We start from the raw sequence: 23,886 nt of genomic DNA on the forward strand, positions 1-23,886 counted from the left end.
TATTGTCTGGCTCCCTCCTCCACTTATTCATTCATCATTGGATAGTTCTTGGAGAGAGGGAGTAGGTGCCAGTGCCTCCACAGCCGGTGACTCACATTGTATGTGTACTGTCTCATGTCTTGGTATATGGATTCCATTTCCCGAGCATACATCTAAGCTCTCATCTGTATTGTGTTATCTCTTTCTTTTCTGTTGTCTTGTGTTTAGAAGTTTATTTCAGCACATGCTTATGCTTCCATTGCTGCACCACTTCTGACATGGTATCAGAGCTCAGGATTTGTGTTTCTGCTGTGTTTTATTGCTGATTTCAGGACTGTTTTCCCTCTTGCTGATCAGGCAGCAAGTGCTCCCATCAGGCGACCAGTTTTGCCTGCGTTTTTTGCTGATGTTAGCATCCATACAGCCTGTGCATTTGTTTCAGGCTGTGTTTTCATCATTAGGCTGCTGGCGACAGTTTCCTACACCTGTTTATGCAGTGTGCAGCCTGCGTTTTGCTGTTTTCAGCACTCTTTTGGGCTGGGCGATTGGCAGAATAGGCTGCTTTTGCTGTTTCTGGCAGTTTTGAACCAATTTTTTGACTTCTAACAACAGCTTTTGTCTTATTTTGATCAGATTTTGGGTTATACTGTATGTAAACTCTTGTTTTTTTGTAGTCTGCTTTGGCTGTGTTCCCTCTCCCAATCCCTTCTTTTCTCTACTTCTTTTCTTAATCCTCTCCAGATGGCTGCTCCATGCACATCCACTGATACTACGCTATATGGAGGATTAGGTGAGGCTCTTGCAACTTCAGAGAGAGGTTCGAAGATGAAGAAGTTGAAGGACCAATGTTACCACTGTGGCAAGCAAGGTCATTTAAGGAAGGACTGCAAAGAGTTAGCAGCTTCCAGGAAGAATCAGGCGCAGAAGACAAAGCAGGATGCGGACTCCTCCGACGAGTCATCATCCACCTCAGATTTTGATCCCGATCATCTTGCCAAGGCAAAGTCCAAGGCGCGGCAAGGATCCTCTTCTTTGGATTGTGGGAAGGGCTTAGTGGCCCTTTCCTCAGGTGCTTTCTAGTGGTGGTGATGCGGTCATCCCTCACGACTCTCCAATGCCAGAGAGGGAGTGTGAGAGGGTGGTGAGATGGGGCAGCTGTGCCTCATCTATATTTTTATACAAATGCACAGGAGCCAGAGAGGGACTTCCCTAATGCATCGCCCGAAGTTTGGTAGGTACAAATTCTGGAGCTAGGATTGACATCGAGGTTCATGATGGGTTGGTTATTTGATAGAGAGTAGGTGGCTTTCGTTTGGAGCTCACATGTGGGGACACTTTGGCGATCTGGCCAAAGACGTAGAATCCATGGTCATTTATACACTGCGGCATTGGTGACAGGATGGGCATGTAGGCTACATCAGAGGCATTGTTGACAGACATTGAGAGCTACTATGATTTTCTCTATCTTCAGGAGTTGGTACGATCGACATCAACATCAGATTCTCTCCGAGGTACCTTGGTGGTGGCTTGGGAGAGAGGGTGCTAGTAGATTAGTTAGTTCATGGTTGAGTCTGTACTTGTGGTACAACAGGCTGGGCACAGAGACATTTTAGGCATTTTATTTTCCATTGTTTATTATGGTTTAGGCATTATTTGCAGCCAGTCGGCCAGCATTTAATGCTGGCTGACCAGTCATATTTTGGGCATGTATTTGTCCTGTATATTGTCTGGCTCCCTTCTCAACTTATTCATTCATCACTGGACAGTTCTTGGAGAGAGGGAGCAGGTGCCAATGCCTCCACAGCCGCTGACTCACATTGTATGTGTACTGTTTCATGTCTTGGTATATGGATTTCATTTCCTGAGCATACATCTGAGTTCTCATTTGTATTGTATTATCTCTTTCTTTTCTTTTGTCTTGTGTTCAGTAGTTTATTTCAATACATGTTTATGCTTTCATTGCTACACCACTTCTGACAGAAAGTACTCTCTCGTCATCAATTGGAAGCAGTAGAGAAGGGTGTACCTAAGCCGATTTGTGGTAGAAGATACGGGAGAACTGGTTGCCACCTTGGTCAAAATATGTGTAAAATTGTCGCTTTACAGCACAAACTCTAGGCAAATGGTGCTTAGCTCAACCTGCTCTCTCGTGAAATGGTAGTGAATTGCTGCATGCCATATCCGAAGGGAGATGATAGGATTGTTCGCAAAGGCAATGACACTTTGGTTGTCGCAGTAGACAGCTGTAGGCGACTCGCAAGGGAATTGAAGTGTAGCAAGCAAGTTTCTTAGATAGATGGACTTTGTAGTGCCATCGAAAAGGGCCCGATACTCTACCTTGGTTGTGGAAGCCGTTATTGTCTCTTGCTTACGATTGGCCCAAGAGATGGGTGTCGTGCCTAAGGTGTAGAGATATCCTCCATGAGAACACTGGGTATCAGGATCAAATCAGTGTACTTCTACAAGCATAAACCATGACTATAAGTTAGTTCAAAATTATAGGCACACCTTAAATATCTTAACACACAAAGCTAAGCAATGCAATGAGACATTCTAGGCACATTAAATACTGACCAAGCAAACTAGCTGAGAACGCATGTTTTGGCCTAGTATGAATGAACCAAAGTAATTTCCCTACAACAGAATGATAGTTGTGAGTATCAAAAAGGTGACTTGAGGTATCCTTGTGTAGATGGACATTGGGATCTAGAGAATAGACCACAAAAATCAAGAGATCTGCTGGAGAGGTAAGCTTTCCTATCTTGTCATCAGGAGTGTGTGACTATCGAAAACTCTAATGTGAGAAATAACAGGTTGAGAGCCAAAGAATGCCTTGTATGGAGTCTTTTTAGGGACTACCATAGTCAGGCATCAGTTGAGGATGTACATTGAAGTGTTAATAGCCTCGACCCAAAGGCGCTCAAGGAACTTTGTTGCGAATAGCATAGAGTGTGCCATATTTGGAACAACCCGGTTCTTATTTTCTACGACTCCATTCTGTGCAGGGGAGTTGGTAGAGGTGAGTTGGTGTGCTATTTCCTACTCATGTAGAAACTTTGAAAACTCGTGGGAGGTAAACTTGCCACCAGAATCAGTCCTCATAGTACCCACACGACGACCAATTTGGTTATGAATCAGCAACACCCAAGCACTGAATTAAGTTAAAGCATTAGACTTGTGCTCGAGGAAGTATATCCACATGTATCTGGAGAAATCATCCACTATCAAAAAGAAGTATAGTGCGCCATTTAAGGCGGCAGTGGATGTGGGACCACAAAGATCTACATGAATGAGCCTAAGATGTTCAACAATACGAGTGAGAGACTGTTGAGGAAAGGGTATACGATGTTGCTTACCTAGCTGATATGCTTACAACCCTCTCGAAATAGTTTTAGACGTGGAAGGCCCTTAACCATCCCCTGATGCGAGAGCTCATAAAGAGAGTTGTAGCCAAGATGTCCTAAGCAAAAATGCCAAAGTTGCTCAGAGTTCGTGGGCTCTTGTTTAGGTGCCAAAGCCTGAAAGCGATGAAACTCCGAATCATCGGCAATTGGCTCGGTAAAAAAGTGGGTCATGTGGTAAAGGCCATTAGGTTGTGCCTTGCCGCGAGTAATGAGTAAATCAATTTGAGAGTCTAGGACCTCGACTATGGTCGTTGTGACGAAAACTGCTCGCCCCAACTGGCAAAGTTAGTGAATGGACAAGAAGTTCACCCCAAGCTGGGGGACATGATAGACATCATCCAGCGAAGCGAGATTTGGACCTAGGTCAGTGGAAAAACTGATGCGACCCTGGGCCTGAATCGTGACCGAGGAGTTATTTTCTACGGGGACACTCTTGGTTGTAGGGCCTTGGGAAATAAAAATGTTGTCTCTAGGAGTCATGTGATAGGTAGCTCCATTGTCCACAAGCCAAACATGTATTGACGTGCTCCGTTGTGATGAGTGGGCCTCTGTAGGCACCTCGTCAGGAGACAACTCGCAGATGTGAATGAGACTCGCATTCGATGTCTCTAAGAAAACAATGTAGGTCCCTGCAGACCAATCAGACAAACCCTTTGGAGTTGAGTAGTTTGGATGGCAGTGTGGGTCTAGCCTCATCACCGCTGCCCCCGCTGAGGGTTGCCACTAGGGTGCGGGGGTTGATTCTTGGATTTTGGCTTTGTGCCTCTCGCCTTAGATCGACACTCCTCATCATAATGGCCAGCCTTTTGACAATGTCGACAATACCTATTCTTTTTAGGTACATTTTGCCATCTAGGTTTAAGAGAAGATTGATTGGTTCCCTCGGATTCACTTGCCCTATTTTGATAACTAGAGCCCCCTCTATCGAGGACGTGTTATGAAATTGATTGAATAACCGTGCGTAACGTAACAGTTGTTACCCAAACTCATAAAATGTGAGCATCTAAGGTTGTAAAATCACCTGTTGCACAAAATGGAAATATTTTTGTGGCAGCTTGTTAAGGAATAAGGTAACCTGATTGTCAAAGGACTTAGGAGCCCCAGTGGTTGAGAACTCAGCGAGGCGATGTCGATACTCTGCCAACTTGACTTTCAAGTTATCCTTGTCTATGATTTTGAAATTTTGGAGCTTATGATTCAAATTGATGCGACGGGTCCTATCCCAAGCCGCATAATGGTCAGTCAAGTGTGCCCAACACTTGGATGGTAAGTCGAAATGTTGAAGCTGAGAGCGAAACTCAGGTAACAAGCCTTGCATAAGCTCGACAATATCGGAGGTGTTACAAGCCTTCCATGAGCGGACAATCTCGTATGGGACAAGGGCACAATCAAGTTGGGGTTCTAACCCTTGGACTAAATCCCATAGGTTATGAGAATCTAAGACGTGCCTCATCAAATTTGACCAAGTGGTATAGTTTGACCCGTTGAAACGAGTCTTGTCATTAAATGCATGCTTGGTGGATGAGGGACTAGAACCATGAGGTGTTTGGGAGATGGATAGATGGGATAAGATGGTGGTGGATAAGCAGAAGGGGTCAAAGATGGATAGGCAGAAATAGACCATTGATGTTCATTGAGTGTTGATTGCTGCGGAGGTACCAAAACGGACATAGGTCCATATGATACCGTAGGTGTAGGTGGAGGCACTAGGACATGATAGCCTTGTCCAAATGTCGAATGGGGCACTACTGAATGATCGGATTGTTCACCAGGTAATGCGTTGAGCCTTCGTTATATGTACACTACGTGGAAATGGGTATGTAGAGGTCCTAAAGGTTGTGCCTAAATGTGTAGAACCCCCCAGTGTGGTGTGTGGTGGTGGATAATGTGGTGCACTCAATGGAGGCAAAAAGGAAGGTACAGTGGAAGATGACAGAGGGATGGGTGAGAGCCCAAATGGATTTGTGATGGATGTTTTTGTGGGAAACATCGTAGGTTCCTTTTGTCCATTAAATGCACTGGATGGAGATGCACCTACTCCATATTGACCATGAGAAATAAAATCATTTGAAGGAAAAGGAAGGGTAGGAATACTTACAAGTTCTTCTTCTAGCTTCTTACCTAGTTTTGAGTTCATGAAGAAATGCCTGTCTTCCTCATTACTCACAAACCAAAGCTTTTTTTGAAGAGTCTCTTCTTGACAAGCATCTCCTTGAGCATCTCCCAATCCAACAAAAAATACAGAATCAGTTGGCATAGAATCTGAAATTTTAGGGTTTGTATCTAGCATTGGAGAAAAGAAGTACTGTGGAAGTGCTATGTAATTGGAGTCAGGTTCCACTTGCGGATGGCTGGTCGGTCCATAGTGGAGATTCCAAAGGACTTGCTAGATCATTAGTTCTGTGCACTGAATCTCAAGGAGAAAACTCAAGCTTACCTTCAATCTCCTACTGAGCCCTATGCATAAGGATGAGATCATACTCAATGGCAGAAATCTGATATGGTCTGTGGACTCCATGGTAGTCCAATGGCTATGGAGATTGGAGTGGTGTTGTGAATGTATTCGAAATCATCTAACTCTTTTGTTGTTCTTGCTTTCGCGAATGAGATTTCTGATCAAAGGCCAAGGTTTCTCAGAGGGTACCTAGCTCTGATACCATGTGAAGAAATATTCTAAACGGAAAAAGCATTAAACCAATGATACAACAAAGCATAGACTGATAAACTCAGAACACAGTTAGGGTTAGGGTTAGGGTAACAAAGAGACAGTGAACACAATGAATAATAAATATACAATGCTCATGTAGCAAACACCCTATGCAGTGAATATTGAACCTCAAACTCTTGTATCTCTAGGATGAAGGTAGATGTTATGAGCTGTAGAGTGTGTCGAACACTAGCAAATGCAGCCAAGGAAGGTTGGATTTGATGCAGATAGTAGTATAGGAGAGAGAAATACTAAAAACGTAGGTACCTGAGGAGAGAGAAAATTTCCACATCAGCTGTTAAGTGCAAATGAAGCAGATAGAGGTGAGAGAATGTTGGAGTGGCAAGCAGAAAACCAAAGCGCAGTATTCAGAGGAGAGAGAAGATGATGGCGACAACCAGAGAACCATTTATGTAACAACTCATAAGAAGAGTTGTATCTTGGATGTTCTAAGTGAAAATGCCAAAGATGCTCAGTGCTCATAGGCTCATGTGCAATGGCTAAAGCTTAAAGTGGTGGAACTCAGAGCCCTCGGTTGTTGGCTCGGATAGAAACTTTGTCATGTGGTACATGTCACTAGGTTGTGCCTCACTGCAAGTAGTCACTAAGCCAATCCAAGAGTCAAGAACCTCAATTGTGGTCACTATGAAGAAGACTGCTTGATACAATTGGCAAAGCTATTGAACGGATAATAAGTTCACCCCAAGCTAGGGGACATAGTGTACATAAACTAGCATAGCTCGAGCGATCCAGGCCCAATCAATGGCAAAACTGACGTGACCGTGAGCCTGAATCTTGACTGTTCCCAACTTAGACTTGCTTGGCCATAGAGGTTTGGGAAATGAAAATGTCCTTGATGGGAATCATATGATGAGTAGCTCCATTGTTCACAATCCAAGGAGTAGTTGAAGTACTTGGCTATGACAAGTGGACCTTTGGAGTCACCTCGTTAGGAGGCAACTTGTAGATGTGGACGAGACTCATATTCTCAAATGTCCAGTGCTTAGCCGAGCATTGCCACCACCTTGCCTCCCCTGCTAGGGATTGCCCGATTGAGGGGCTGGGGTCCAAGTCTTAGCTTTTGGTGCTGTGCCTCTTGCCTTTGATTGACACTCGTCGTCAAAGTGGCTAGCCTTTTGACAATGTTGACAACACCAATTTTTCTTTGGCACATTTTTCCACCTTGGTTTTAGAGATGACCAAGAGTTTCCTTGAGTCTCATTAGATTGTTTTTGATTTTGATTCTGAGCTTATTTTGATTTTGATTGGAGTTTTGATTTTGTTTACCCTTCTCTTGTTGCCCCTTTTGAGAAGCAGCGACGAGAGTCTCCTCCGTAGAGGTCAAATTATGAAATTGATTGATCAACGGAGCGTAATGCAATAGCTGATACTCAAATTCATAGAATGTGGACATAGTGGACTGTGAGATCATGTGTTGCACGAAATGGAGTATTTCCTTGGCAGCTTGTTAAGAAACAATGTGACTTGATTGTTCGAGGACTTAGGATTCCTTGTGGTAGAGAACTCAGCAAGAAGGCACCGATACTCAATCAACTTGACTTTCAAGTCATCTCAGTTAGGGATTTTAAAGTTTTGGAGCTCATGATCCAAATTGATGCGATCAGGAGCTGCATAGTGGTTAATCAAGTGTGTCCAATGCTCGAATGCTAAGTCAAATGCGAAAGCTCTGAATGAAATTAAGATAATAGACCTTGTATCAGCTCGACAATAGCGGAGTTACTCCTAGCCTTCCATGAGTAGACAACCTTATATGGAACAAGTGTGGGATTAGGTTGGGATCCCAACCCTTGTATAAGATCCCATAGGTTCTGTGAGTCAAGGACATGTCTCATTAGGTTTGACCAAATAGTGAAGTTCTACCTGTTAAAAATGAGTCTTGCCATAAAAGGCATGTTTGGCTAATGAGGAGGAAGAATGGGTAAGTGGAATAAGATGGATAACAGAGAGGTGGTGGAGTGGGATTAGTAGGAGGTGGTGTTGGCAGGATTGTCAACTCATGTGTGGGTTTGTGCAGGCTTGATGGGCTGAACACTTTTCTATGTATTTTTGGCACTTTATTGGCTTGGCATTTCATGCTAGATTGGCATTTTATGCTAGATGGCAAGCATTTAATGCTGACCAAGTAGCTACTAGTTATGACCTGTTTTGTGCTTATTTAATGGGCTCCTCCTCCTCCACATACATAGTCATTAGCATTCTTCAAGTGAACTTTCGTTGGAGAGAGGAGCTGGTGCTAGTGCTCACGTAGCTAGTGACTCACTATTGTACGCGAATGTCTTCTGTTTGGTATATGGATTTTATTTCCCGAGCACATCTTTGAGTTCTCTTTCTTCGTAGTGTTCTTTTGTTTTCTCTCTCTTCTGTCTTGTTTTCAGCAGTTTATTTCAGCACTTGTCTATGCTTCCATTGTTGCACCACTTCTGACATGGTATCAGATTGCAGGATCTAGGTTCCTGCTGTGATTTTTTTGCTGATCACGGGTCTTTCTTCCCCCTGTTGATCAGGCGACCTGCTGGTGGTTTTCAGCCTGCGTATAGTTTGCTGCTGCCTGCGTTTTCAGACCAACAACCTACATTTTCAACCTGTGCATGGATTCTAGTGTGCAATTGTCAGTTTGCTGCATTAAATGCTCAATCAGCTTGTGTTTTTCATTTTCTGCCCCTAACCATGGTTGGGCAAATGTTTTACAGGCCATCTTTGCTGGTTTTGGCAGTTTTGGACCGGTTTTTCTTCATTTTACAGTAGTTGTCCTTTGTTTCTCATCAGATTTTTGGTTACAGTACATGTGAACTCTCAGATTTTTGATTGGTTTTCTTCATTTTACTGTAGTTGTCCTTCGTTTCTCACCAGATTTTTGGTTACACTACATGTGAACTCTCATTTTGTGACGTCTTTACTGTTGGTCTGGCTGTATTCTCTCTCTATATACCTTCTATTCTCTATCTTCTCCTCATCCTCTCTAGATGGCTCCTCTGTGCACTTCTATATATGATAAGTTACATGGACTTGACTATCTTACATGGAGTGCTCTGATGAAAGCTTGGTTTTTGTAGAAGTGGATTTGGTACATTGTTTATGGAGCTATTTCCTGTCCTCAACGTCCTTTTCCACTTTCCGAAGATTTTGATGAGGACAACCATGAGAAAGTCGTGCTTACATGGGATTCGGATGATGTGCGTACCTATTTTGCTATTCTTTGATGTATTTCTAAAGAAGTTTTACGTGTAGCTATCTCCTGTATGACATCCCTAGAAACATGGTCAAAGCTTTAGATGTTATAGGAGGCACCTTCCACCATGTGTGCAATGACTCTCTATGGATAGCTTCAGTAGATGAAGTTTGAGTCTAAGGACACGCCAATGCTTTGCGGGTGCAGATATCCTCTACATTGGTGAGCTTTACACATATGTCCTTGATACTGCTTGAGCATGAGGCTTCTTTGCGTCTACAAGGGAGGCTTTTGTCTCATTATGGAGGTTCCAATGAGACCTTTAGACATTTAGAGAGGGGTGACAGGAAGAAGAAGTCGAAGGCCTAGTGTTATCATTGTGGTAAGAAGAGACATCCGTCTTGCAGTACTCCCCACAGCTCGTACTGGATCTCTATGTGCTTCGTGCGGGCATGAAAAACAGGGTTCCGTGCCAAGGCAATGCAACTCTCATTGTCACATTGCAACAAAGTAGGACGAGTCTGGGGGCACCCAAGCTCCTCTAATAATCTCCGAAGCCACACAGCCTCACATGTGGTGGAAGACGCGGCCCGATACTCCGCCTGAGTAGACGAAAGGGCTACCGTGGGCTGCTTCTTGCTACTCCATGAGATAACACCTGCACCCAAGGTAAAACAGTAACCTGTAGTAGACCGCTTGTGGTCCACATCACCGGCCCAATCCGAGTCGCTCCAACCTGCAAGTACAAGATCTGAACCATCTGTCCCTGCGGGGTAATGAATCCCTAAATCAGACGTCCCTCTCAAATACCGAAGTATCCTCTAAGCAGCCTGCCAATGCACCGTCTTAGGTTCACTCATGAACCCTGCCAAGAGCCCAACAACAAAACAAAGATCAACCCTAGTGTTGAGAAGCCAAATCAAGGATCCAATCAACTGACGATAGCGGGAAGCATCCGCCATAGGAGAAGCTGAATGGGAAGTGGACTTCCAGTTCGGATCCATAGGAGTAGAAAGGGCCCGACAATCCTCCATCTCAAAAGACACCAAGAGCTCCTGTACATATCTCTGTTGAGAGATGAAGATCCCCCTCTGAGACTGATAAATCTCATGGCCCAAAAAGAAATGGAGTAGACCCAAGTCCGTCATCTCGAACGTCTGATGTAAAGCTGACTTCGTCTCTTGGACCTGTTGTGCATCATCACTTGTGACAATCAAATCATCAACATATAAGACAAAAAGCACACAACCATCCTCGGAAGTGTGAACATAAAGCTGCGGATCGGCCTTGGAACGCCGATATCCCAACTGAGACTGGAGGAACGAATCAATCTTCTCGTTCCATGCACGCGGAGCCTGCTTGAGGCCATACAAGGCCTTCTTCAACCTGTAGACTTTCCCATCTGAAGATCCAAAGCCAGGAGGCTACTCAACATAGATCTCCTCCTTCAAATCACCATTGAGGAAGGCCGACTTCACATCCAACTGGTAAACAGGCCATCTCCTATGGCCAGCCAAGGCAAGAACAACTCTAATGGTCGCCATACGAGCTGTGGAGGCAAAAGTATCATGACAATCAATCCCTGGGCGCTGTGCAAAACCTTTAGCAACAAGGCGAGCCTTGTGCTTATCCAAAGAACCATTGCTAAGGTATTTGGTCTTAAAGACCCACTTGACGCCAATCACCTTCTTATGCGGGGGGCGGGACATGAGTGACCAAGTGCCATTCCTCTCAATAGCCTCTAACTTGGCTTTCATAGCTTTCTTCCATGGTGCGGACTGTAAAGCCTCCTTCACGGAGGTGGGCTCTCGATCCTGCATAACATGGGTCATCAAACAATAGTTAGAGCATACAAGCTCCGTTGAATGTGCCTGGTGCCGTCGTGACCGTCGCGGACCATCCTGCGGTCCCCACTCCTCAGGAACCCCCTCGATCCCTGAATCACGGAGTGTGCCACGGGCCCATCGAGGAGGAGGCCGAACCTCCCCTCGTCTCTCTCCATCAGCAGAAGACTCTGGAATATCCACCGGTGGTAACTCCACAGGGGTGTCCGGTGGAACAGTAGACTCTGTGTCAGAAACAGAATCATAATCAAAAGGTACGGGCTCCAGTGGAAGTGTAGAAGGAGCCCAACTCTCCCCTGGATCTCCAAGAACGGGATGCTCCTCACCCGTTGATATAGCCGGAACCTCCACAAACCGCACATCTCGACTAGTGTACACATCCCGCTTGACGGGATCATACAATCGATAGCCTTGGGACTGGGAGCTGTAGCCAACAAATACCTGTCTTTGGGAAGCTGCGTCAAATTTATCACGGTGAGCCTTGGGAATGTGAACATAGGAAACACACCCAAAGACCCTAAAGTAAGAAACATCTGGCTTCGTCCCAAAGTAAGCCTCAAACGGGGTCATCCCTTCCACGGCCGAAGTAGGGGATCGATTAAGGATGTGGACTGCAGTAGCCACAGCCTCGGCCCACAGAACCTGAGGGGTCTGTCGGTGCTTCATCATGGTGCGCGCCATCTCGATCACACTGCGGTTCTTCCGTTCAAGAATGCCATTTTCTTGAGGAGTGTTGGTATTGGCAAACTCTTGGTGAATTCCTTTATCTGCACAAAACTGAGCAAACTTATTAGAAACAAATTCACCGCCCTTGTCGGATCACAAGGTCTTCAACTTCCGGCCCGATCGGTTCTCCTCAAAGAGAAGCCAATCCTTGAAGCGTGAGAAAGCTTCTGACTTTAATGCCAAAAAATAGGCCCATGTCATCCTGCTGTAGTCATCTACGATCAGCATGAAGTACGAGCTCCCGCGCAAGAACTCATTCCTCATAGGGCCACATAGATCCGTAGATACAAGCTCCATCGGTGAAGTAGACCGCCGCGAAGCTGTGTGGGGAATGGCATCCCTATGCTGCTTCCCACGAATGCAGGAGACACATGGCTGCTGGCTCACCACTATATCCGGCAACCCTCGAACAAGCTGTCCACGTGACGCTCTCCGAAGATAATCATAGTTGAGGTGACCAAACCGAGCATGCCATAACTCTGACTGTGACTGAGAGGTAAGAAGAAGAGTAGAGAGGGCGGTGGAAGACTTTAATTTATAAATGCCGTTCTCCTCATATCCGGATGATAGAACCTTCCTCGATCCACGATCAAGGACTCGCACCGTAGTACTGTCAAACTCCACCAAAAGGCCAAGGGAACAAATCTTTTGAACTGACAGGAGATGGTACCCTAAGCCTGGTACATGCAAAACCTCTGAGGTATGGGTACCACCTCGTCTATCTGGAATGAGGTGCATCTTACCCCGACCTGCAATAGATACTGAAGAGCTATCTCCAATGAGAATCTGCCCACGCGAGGGTCGCAACTGGGTAACACCATCTGATGAAGGAGTCGTGTGCCGGGAGGCACCACTATCAACGATCCACTCTCGAGCATGGGGAGCCGTCATCGCAGCATCAGAAGCATTCGGTGAAGCGTCCTCAATGACAGCTAGATGAAGAAATGCAGCTGATGAGGGTGCAACCACTGCTCCAGAATCCTTGGTGTCCTTCTTGTTGGTGTCCTTCTTGTCATTGTCAGGGCAATCCTTCTTCCAATGGCCAGTCTTTTCACACATGTGACATGTGGAGTCTTTGTCCTTGTCCTTCTCCTTGTCTTTCTTGGACTTGTTATCCCCCTTCTTCTTCTTTTGGTCCTTCCCCTTCTTCTGAGAGGCTTGACCTGTCAACGCCTCTGACTTGGAAGCATTCTGTCCCTTTAACTGTTCCTCTTGGTCCAAGACCATAGGAACCAACTCTTCCCACCGAAGAGTAGACTCTCGCCCCGAAGCAATAAGGGCAGAGTAGAATGTACTGAATCGTGGCGGCAACTGGGACAAAAGTGTGATCGCCATGTCTTCGGAGGAAATCGGCTTCCCCGCATTCTGAACCTGCATCTGAAGCTGCCTGAGCTTGTTAATCTGCTCCCGCAGCGAAGAAGACTTGTTTACGGACAAGGTCCGCATCTGTACCTCCAAAGAAACCCGCTTCATAAGGGTCTTCCGATTGTACATCTGATGAAGCACCAGCCATATCTCCCGAGCCACCGTCAAGTGCTTGATGTGAGTGATTACGGCTGTAGTACATGATAGAAAGAGAAAGGAACGAATCTTGGCATTCAGTTTGTCCCAATGAGACTGAGCCTTGGCTAACTCCGCACGAGCATCGGAAGAGAGTTTGGACTCATCTCTTACCGAGGGCCGGTCGATCTCCTCCTGTACAAGCTCCGCCAAATCATAGGACTCAAGGATGGCCAACATCATGACACGCCAAATGCGGTAGTTGTCGCCGTCGAGCTTCTGATCTGCAGGAAGAGCCGGTAAGACAGGCACCTTCCGGTCCATAATCGACTGGAACTCCAAGTCAATCTCTGTAGACATCTTCACCTGTAATGCCTTCACAAACGCAAAAGCAGCCCCCTCTGACTGTGAAAACTCAGCCTGCTAAGGCTTTTCCGCGTCCTGAAACTTCTTCACCTGTTGGAGGCGATGAAAAAGCAAAACCTGCACTTGTAGGCTGAAAACTCAAACTTCCTCCGCGTCAAACAGCAGTAAACAGCAGCAAATCCACCACCTGGACTCCTTTCCCGTGCGCCCACACTCGCTTCAGCCTTGTTCCAAGGCGCAGCCCTCCTGTCTGCCCTTAAACGCAAAAAACGCAAATTTGTGTCGCGATAGAAACTCCTCTTCAGGTTGATTCTGCGCTCAGTCAGCCCTCTAACAATGCTCTGATACCATGTCAGAGTGCAGTGGTGCGGAAGCGTAGGACTGAGAGAGAGAGAACGCAGAGAGAGAAGAGAGAGAAAGAGACAGTGGAAGATGAAGATCTGCTGTATAAAGTGTGCTAAATACAAAGATATGCAGATATATACACGGGCGCAGTGCGCTGGACTGCGTGTCTCCACCTCGACGATGCAACCTGCTGTTCACCTCGAAGTCCGCTGCAGTCTGCACTGTCTCCTATCTGAAATCTGCGAACAGAGACGGAATCTGCGCGTGTCACCGGTCTGTAATCTGCGAGCAGAGAAGTGTAGGAGACTGCTGGAGATGTCGGCTATTTATAGCCAGAATCTGGACAAAAACAGGGCACAGAAAATATCCTGTCGGCTGCATTAAATGCAGCCGACTGCCTGCATAGGTCGGACTGCCACGTGGCAGTCCGAGTGTGCAGTCCGCTGCCTGTCCGACTGCATTGCTGCCAGTGTACTGGCTGTGATCTCTAACAAGGAGTTGGTGCCAGGGCCCACGCAGCGAGTGACTCACTGTTGTACACGATTGTCTTGTCTTGTGCTCGGGAACTCAGAGATGTACACATCTGTCTCGTGTTCAATAGTTTATTTCAGCACTTGTCTATGCTTCCTTTGCTGCACCACTTTTGACAGGTGGAGGAGCTGGGTAGGCAGAAATAGGCTGAAAATGTTCAATGGGTACGGATTGATGTGGTCACTAGTGGCATTGGAATATAAATGTTTCCATCAAGTGCCGGTGGAGGTGGAGGCACCGGGACATGCGAATCCTGTCCAATGGTTGGCTAGGGCACATCATAATGACCAGAAGGTCCACTACGTAATGCCATGGAGGTAAACTGTGGTACCAATTGATCCACACTCCGTGATGGACGGGTGGCATTTCCAAGTTGTCAAAAACCTGAAAGTGCATGGATGGGAGGATGAACCACGATCATGGAGGCACCACTCGGTTGAGGAAAATACGAGGTCCTAATGGGCATGCCTAAGGTTGAAGGACCCCCCGGTGTGATCTGTGAAGACATGAAAGGTGCACCTCTAATGGAGGTTGAAAGGAAGGTGCAGTAGAACTAGTGGGTGGGAGATTAAATGGATTTGGCATTTGTCTAGCAGTGGAAAATGAGTTAGGTTCCTTTTGTTTATTAAATGCAAATGAAGAAAAAGATGATTAATGCAAATGAAAAAAAAAGACGATTCACCAAAATCAATTTGACCACGAGATGTAAAAGTTGAAGGAAAAGATAAAGGAGCACTCACCAATGAATCTTGCAACTTTTGGCTTTTTTTTGAGTTCAAATGAAAAAATCTATCCTCTTTAGGGCTTATGAACCAATACTTCATATGAAGAGTTCCTTCATTGTGAGTATTACCAATATCTTGTGAAAAAGAGGAAGTAAATTTAAAAGTTTACGCATACTTGACATAGGAGTGAATGAAGGTGGAGAAGTGTATGAAAAAGATGAAAGAGGTAGACATGGAGATGATTGTGGTAGAGAGGAAAATGGTTTGTGCTCCATGCTAATTTCCATGTCAAGGTGATCACGCCTTTGTGGAGTTTCCATCCTTCTTGCAAAATCATTAGACCACTGCACTGAATCTAAAAGGGAAAAATTTACCTTCAATTTGCTATTGAGCTCGATATGTGAGGATGAGATTGTATTTGGCTCATAAGATCTCGCATGGTCTTTGGACTCCATGGTAGTCCAAAGACTCTCCAGCCATGTTTGAAGTAGGAGGAGTAAGCTGTGAGGCCCACTCCGTCTCGTGTCTCGATGTGCTAGGCTCGGGAGCATCATGATGATGCAGTGAAGATGTGTTCGAAGTCATCTTTCCCTCCTGTAGTTTCCACTTCTTTTGAAGGGCTTTCAGATCAAAGAGAACCTTGCTTTGATACCATGTGAAGAAATACCCTAATGGAGAAACATAAACAAAAGCATTTGACAAGGCATAAACTCAATAGAACACAATTAGGGTTAGGGTAACTCAGAGGCAATGAACGCAGTGAAAGATCTAAATAAATTAATGAATATTGAATATACAATGCTCATGCTTTTAAGAAACGGTGCAGGGAATGAAAATTGTACCCTAAACTCTCATGTCTTGAGAACGGAAGTAGAGGTAATGAGTTGGAGAGTGTGTTACTCCTGATGGGTCTCGAATCACTGCAAGGCAGCCTTCAACATGTCAAACAACAGCAAATGCAGCAAGGGTGATGTTGGATGAGTGTCGTACAAGCGGAGGAGAGAGAAAACTGCAAATGGAGCAGGCTGATGATGATGTGGTAGGCTAACGATAGTAAAAATGTAGGTATGATGACATGGTAGGTTGATGGTGGTAAAAATGCATGTATAATGACATGGCAGTAATGACGTGGTAGTCCGTACAGCAGTCGCAGATCACAAATGCGGCAGTAGAACAAGTTGCCAGCTGTAGATGATGCAGAAAAAACAGTGTAGATTGTGCGATGAAGGCTCAAAAGAGACATTGGATGGATGTAGACATGGTCGGGCAGCCTCGGTTGTGATGTCCTCCATGAATGGGATGTGGGCAGCGAAGCTAGGTCACTTGAAACCTGCAAAAATGAAATTGGATTGAATGGAGGGCAGCCTACCTATTTATAGAAAGTTTCGGGATGTTGTATGGCGCACCATTTTAAACTCTCTTGATCTGCACACCATTTTAGGGTTTTCATTAATTAAGCATTTTTGGGGCTATTTAAGAGACTAATTCAGCATGTAATGCTTATTTTAGCTTAACACTTGGTTTACAACTACAATGAGCCTGTACTTGCCATTCTAGAGATACCTTCCAAAGAGCATCCACTTTTGGCGCATGTGAAGCATATGTTCTCTAGTGATCTAACGGGTCTTGCTAGTAGGTGGTGATTAGCTATTGACTTGAGCTTTTGTAGGCAAGAAGTTACCTTGTATACAAAAGTTATTTTGAGATATGGCAGCTTGTTTAAATATTCAAAGGTGAGCTTTAGATCCAAAGAGAGAGAGGTCTTCTGAGGCCAAAATTGGCCTATGAGACAAAATCATATACAATGTTGATCGTCACTAGACATCAAAATGTGATCTGTTGGAGTATGGTCAGTGATATTTTGTAAAGGAAGCCGAGGTGGTGTACAAGACAAAATAGTGCTCATATAGCGATACAATGGGACGATGAGATAGCACATGTCTAGTTGTGTGGCTGAATGATACTCGTATATCTAGTTCCACCTAGTTAGGATCAGTGGGCAGAGTATGTCATATATCCCCAATTGGGCCCTCAACTCTTTCAGCTGCTGCTTGTGTCAATGGCGGATCTCCCTCATCTCTTTGTGATATAGTATCTATGTCTGGTACCCTTGTATCTATGGACGTGTGTTGCTTTGATCTCCTCTGCTCTTTGGATTGCCACCCCTCTCTGTGTAGGTGCCATGTTTATGGTCACTATTTGGAAGAAATCAGTAAGCTATGATTAGCGCCCCCCTCTATGTGTAGTGCCAGCCTATAGTAGTGGTGTGCAGAGCCTTTGAATCTCAACTAGAAATTGGTCCAAGTGTCACTGGTGTGGGGACTCCATAACTAGTCTGAGCGAGGTGTCTCCTCTAAATAGTGTGGGGTATCTAGCTCGGACTGTGTTATAGGATCTGCATTTGCAGATGTAGTGCTCCTCTTTCTCTATCTACTCTTGGCATAATCTGCAGATCCTTTGAGCTCTAGGGATGTGGGCTGCTCTCCCGGTCTCAATCTTGAGCTGGTGAGAGGATACCCTAAGCTGGCTAATAGCTACTTGCCTCTCATGTGGCATGTATACATCTAGGTATCTACGTCTCTCAATGAAGCCATCCATGGTAGTCTTCATGAAGTTGTCATTGTAGTAAGACATCTTCAGGGGAAGGGGCTGCCTGGGTAATAGCCATGTATGCTATATGTACAACTCGTAGAGATCCTGTTGCATGACCAAGTTCTTCTCTGTGTGGCAGAGATGTATGAAGGGGAGTTAGGATCATACTGAAATGGGGGGAGATGGTCCATGTCGATCCCATATCCTATAAGCCACCACTTGACGTGCACATACCATGAAGTCTCTTGTCCTGCTTGAGTGAGCCGCTTAGAGGCCTTGAAGGCCCTTCTAGATAGTCTATTTGGGTGCAAGTTGCATTCTCTGTGCACAAAGCTGATGGTTTGAAAGAGAGCCTTCATCATCATGGGGGGTTGCAGCAAACTCGGCTCTAATAATCTCATGTGGTACTGATGGTTTGGTGTGGATCATCCATGAGAGTATAATGATATGTGGTCTCTCAATGTGTGTCCGTAGGTATGTTGCCAAACCATGGTTCCAAATAGGTTTACCATACATAATGGTTGGTGTGAGTAGTGTGTCAAATATCCATCTCTGTGTGCAAGGCTCTTGGAAGTATACTTGGTGGCGCTCTCTGTCCATCATGGCCAATGCACCATACCCTCGTGTGAGTCAAACTTTGGCTTCCTGTGCCATGGGGAATCTTCCAGCAGATGTAGTGAAAGTGATCCCTAAGTACATATGAGTCGACAACCTACCTGTCTGGCTCCTAGAGTGAAGATTGATCTCCTTCTTAGTGGGGCTAATGTGTGGAAGATTAAGATCTTGGTTTTTCCAAGATTAACCGTCAATCCACGTTGTGTATGAAAGTAATGAAGGGTGTGGAGATATTGCTATAGACCCTCATGTGATTCAGAAACCAGAACAATATTGTCAGCATAAGGCATAATGGAGACAAGTATACTTGCTATCTTCACCCCATGGCCTTCTGCTTGTGGGATGTGATCTTCTATCTTGTCAAAGTAGAGACCAAAGAGTGTGGGGGAGAGAGGACATCCTTGTTTCACTTCGATGGTGCTAGAGACAATGTCTAAAAGTCCTCTTGGGAATCTCACTCAGCCTATCACCCTCTCATACGGTGCATAGATGCCCCAAATCATGTTTGATGGAATTCCTAGTGTCTGTAGCCTCTGTAATAGTCTATCTCATGGAACTTTATCGAAGGCTTTTGGAAAATCCACAAAGTAGGAATAAAATATATTCTTTCTCATTTTCGCTTGCTCAATCATGCTCCTCAATGTGAAGATGTGGTCGAATGTGGAGAACCTGTGTTGGAAACCAACTTGTCCTACTGCTCCTAATCTCCCTCTCTCTACATATGCACCGAGCTTTGCCTCTATCACTGCTCCATATATCTTTGCCAATGTATGGGCCAGCATGATGGTTCAATAGTTACTTGGATCTAGTGGGTCTCTAGACTTGTGGATGGGCACGATTGTATGATGGTCCATTCATTTGGGAAGCCCTTTGCTAGAGCCTTATTGAACATAAAAGCAAGGAGACGAGGCAAAATGTCCATTGTGTAAATGAAGTGCTCACCTTGTATGCTTGTGTGATCCATTGATCGTCCATACTATAGACGCTTAATCGCTCTCCTCACCATATCATGTGTGAAGAAGATGAGGTGGTAGGGTGGGGCTCTAGTGGGTGGGGAATCGATGGTCGGTGTGGTAGATCATATAGTCCCTCTGCATAGCAGTGCCATATCTTTGGGTCAGTGATGGGTGTGAGGTGATGAAGCTCCCACAATTTGCACCATGTTGTAGCTACATCTCTGCTCATGTGAATAATTGGTATAGATCCCAATATTGTGCATCCTCATATGCTCATCATTTACTATGAGTCATGGTCTACATCTGCCTGTGGACTTCTCTTTGTGTAATGGGCCCTAATCTTGTTTGAATCTGGAGATGTCTATATGGCTCTTTGCACTCGTCACTGTACCATGTGTTTTGAGGCATGATGTCCGATTGGGTGGATCTCCTAGTGTATGTGGAGTGTGGAAAGCTTTGTAGAGTAGCTGAGTGGAGGATGGAGGTGAGCTAGGAGATGAGTGTCCCTAGGGGGACATTATACTGAAACTGTGTGAGCCCATCATATATGTGATGGCTATATATGTCCACTAGCTCATGTCTGAAATAGAAAGTGGTGGGTGGGGTTTGGGCGGTGGTTGTAATATGTTGGTGTGGTGGTGAGGATATGATGAGAGATAGGTAGGTATGATTTGCTTCGATCAAACAAGGGGGGATGGTGAATGATTTAACTTGTTTCATGATCCTGATGGAGCCTAGTACATAGTGTACTATGGTGGAGTCGGTGGGCTGGAATCAAGTTAGTGCTTTGGATCAATGCCATTTCTTTGTCTTGTTGTAAATGACGAGATGGTGTTGTGACCCTAGCTCTAGTAGATACTGGTTGTAGTGAGTACTATCTTCTCCAATATCGGCAAATATCCTACATATGCGTGCCTCCTTTATATCCATCACCTGTAGTCTTTGTGGATCCACCACTCCAAAAGACCGAAAATGGATAAATGCGCACAGATGTATGTTTACATGAATAGAATGCCAATGCATGGGGTAATGCAAAGGGAATGTAAGATGTTATGCTCACGCAAAATGCAATGCAACGGTGCCACTTGGACAGTGCCTTCGTAGGAGAATTGTTCACTTGCCCAAGCGTCCTTTTACAATCATATCATCTTGAGAGTGCGGATGAAGTCACAAATGTCTATAATACAATATAAAAGAATAAAGGAATGCCTTAAAAACTGTAAGCTTCATCACTGTCACTATCAAGAGAAGAAGCCACCTCCTCTCAAACTGGAAAGGAAAGCAAGAGGGAAGAACCCTCTCTCTGTCAATTGAAAGAAGTAGAGGAGGGTGTACCCAAACGGATCCTGGGTAGCAGGTACCGAAGAACCGGCCGGTTGACTGCTTTGGTCAAGATATTTGCAAAATTATTTGATGAAGGCACAAACTCTAGGGGGATAGTGCCTAGCTCAACTTGCTCTTTGGAAAAGTGGAAGTGGACTCCCGCATGCCACATCTGTGGTGTGATGATCGGATTGCTTGCAAGGGCAATAGCACTCTGGTTGTCGCAGTAGACTATGATGGGAGAGTCACAAGGAAAATGAAGTGCTGCCAGTAAGCTCCTCAAGTAGATGGCTTCAGTGGTGCCATCGAAGAGAGCCCTGTACTCAGCCTCGGCTGTGGATGCCGCTACCATCTCTTGCTTACGACTGGACCACGAAATGGGAGCCGTGTCCAAGGTAAAGAGGTAGCCGCATAGAACCATATGTCAGGCCATAAAAATAAGTACACCGTAAATAACGCAACACACGAAGACATGCAATCCAATGTGACATCCTAGGTGTTGTGAAATATTGAGTGAGTATGCGAATTGAGTAAGCTAAATTTGGCCTAGTGTGAATTAACCAAATACGTTTCCCTACAATAGATCAATAGATATGTGCAACAAAGGGCTGACCGAGGGTATCCTTCAACAAGTGGATAGTAGAATCAAGAGGCGTGGCCACTGGCCCTGTTTGATCCGAAGTGTGTTGTTCCACGAGCTGAAGTGCGTACTTCTGCTGTGATACAAAAATACAGCCCCCAAATTGAACTAACTCCATCCCCATGAAATAAAACAACAAACCAAGGCCTGTCATCTCGAAGGTAGCACTAAGCTTGGCCTTAGTTGTTGCTGTGACAGCAGAATCTGAGCGTGTGATAAGTAGGTCATCAACGTGCAATAGGATATAGCTGACCCCCTCTGCAGTAGATCAAACATATAAGTTCGGATCATAAGGGGTAGAATGGTATCCGTGAGTCTGTAAGAACTCGTCCATCTTGTGGAACCAAGACCGCGGTGCTTGCTTTAGTCCATAAAGAGCTTTTTGCAAGCAGAATACCTTATCCCTCGGGTTCCTCGAAGGAAAACCTGGGTTGCTCCACATAGACTTCCTCCTTCAAATAACCATTGAGAAAGGCACTCTTGACATCCATTTGATGTATTGGCCAACGGCGGTGAGCAGCTAGCTCGAGAAGTAACCGAAAAGATGTCAACCATGTAGTAGGGGTAAAAGTCTCTTCATAATCAATGCCATGCTTTTGTTGAAACCCTTGCACTACAAGGCGAGCCTTGTACTTGTCCAAAGTTCTATTAACTTTTAGTTTGGTCCTAAAAATCCACTTTGTCCCGATGACTTTCTTGTGGCTCAGACGACCAATGTCCAAGTCTCATTTCGGTCAATACTCTCTAGCTCCTTTTCCATGGCCTCTCGCCATTGCGGGTGCTCAAGAGGCTCCTGCCATGTATTCGAACCAGAATGCGCTATGTAATCAACTGTAAACAACGATGCAAATGATGCCTAAGGAGCATGCCAAGAAAATCTTCTAGGTCCCTCTGGAGTGGAATCCGGTGGTAGGATTCTTGAATTCCGCATGGTCTGTTGGTATCAGCGAGGTAACGAGTCTCGCGAAGGGGCCTAGGAGCTGAAGAATCTATAGGAATGTTAGGAGCGGAAAGTGGACCAGGCTCAATAGGCACGATCTTTGATGATGTGCAAGGAGGAATCGGATCGGAATCCGGTACAGAGGATTGCACGATATCCCTCTCGTAAAAAACGACGTCCCTCTGAACGATCAACTTATTTGTCCGAAGATCGAACAAACGATAGGCTTTCGCTTCAGAGGAATATCCAACAAAGATAAGGAGATCAGCTCGGGGAGTGAGCTTTCCTATCTTATCATCAGGTGTGTGTGTGTGTAGGTACGACACCCGAAGACTTTGAAGTGAAAAATGACAGGCCGAGAGCTAAAGAATGCCTCATACAAGCTCTTTTGAGAAAGAGACGCAGTCAGGCATCTGTTGAGGATGTACACCAAAGTATTAACAGCCTCGACCCAAAGGCGCGCAGGGAGCTCTGCTGCAAACATCATAGAGCGTGCCATTTCCATGACTGTCCGGTTCCTATGCTCTACAACTCCATTTTGAGAGGGGGAGTTGGCAGAGGTGAGTTGGCGAGAGATGTCATGCTTCTATAGAAGCTCGGAAAACATGGGGAGATAAACTTACCACCGCTATCACTCCTCATGCAACCAACACGACGACCAATGTGGCTATGAACGAGCAGCATCCAAGCAAAAAAATATGTGAAAGCATTTGACTTATGCTTGAGAAAGTACACCCACATGTATTTAGAATGATCATCTACTATCAAAATGTACACTGCGCCAATCAAGGCGATAGTGGATGTTGGCCCACAAAGATCAACATGAATCAATCTAAGAGACGCCTTAGCACGATGTGTGGACTGCTGAGGGAAAGGGATACGATGTTGCTTCCTGAGCTAACATGCTTTATAGACATCTCGAGCTAGCTTCAGACGTGGAAGGCCCTCAACTAACGCACGACATGACAACTCATAAAGAGAGTCGTAACCAAGATGCCGTAAGCGAAAATGCCAAAGATGTTCACTGTTTATAGGCTCCCGAGATGTGGCTAATGCTTGGAAGCTATGGAACACGGAGCCCTCGACGATTGGCTCGGTTAGAAAGTGTGTCATGTGGTATAGGCCATTAGGCTGTGCCTCACCACGAGCAATCACTAAACCAATTTGAGAGTCAAGGACCTCAACTGTGGTCGCTATAAAGAAAACTACTTGCCTCAATCTGCAAAGCTACCGAATAGATAACAAGTTCACCCCAAGCTAAGGGACATGGTATACATTGTCCAATGAAGCCAGATCCGGACAATGGCAAAATTGATGCAACCTTGAGCGTGAAGTTTGACCGAGGAGTTGTTTCTTACGCGGACCCGCCTGGCTGTAGAGGCTCGGGTACGGGAGATGTTCTCTATAGGAGTCATGTGATGTGTAGCTTCACTGTCCACAATCCAAACATGAGCTAGAAGAGCCCGGTTGTGACGAGTGGGCCTCTGCGGTAACTTCGTCAGG

General features: G+C 45.4%; 1 protein-coding gene and 1 pseudogene across 5 annotated transcripts in view; one reads left to right on the plus strand and one right to left on the minus strand.

Annotated features, from left to right (window-relative positions):
- The window catches only part of LOC148012812 (Peptidyl-tRNA hydrolase II (PTH2) family protein), a 99,245-nt gene that overhangs the window by 42,535 nt on the left and 32,824 nt on the right, over positions 1–23,886 (plus strand). The window lies entirely within an intron of this gene.
- Positions 17,625–18,274, minus strand: LOC148012813 (uncharacterized; annotated as a pseudogene).

The sequence above is a fragment of the Lygodium microphyllum genome, chromosome 27, assembly GCF_053477565.2.
Source record: "Lygodium microphyllum isolate KBCC chromosome 27, Lygodium_microphyllum_v1.1.10, whole genome shotgun sequence".
NCBI lineage: Eukaryota > Viridiplantae > Streptophyta > Polypodiopsida > Schizaeales > Lygodiaceae > Lygodium > Lygodium microphyllum.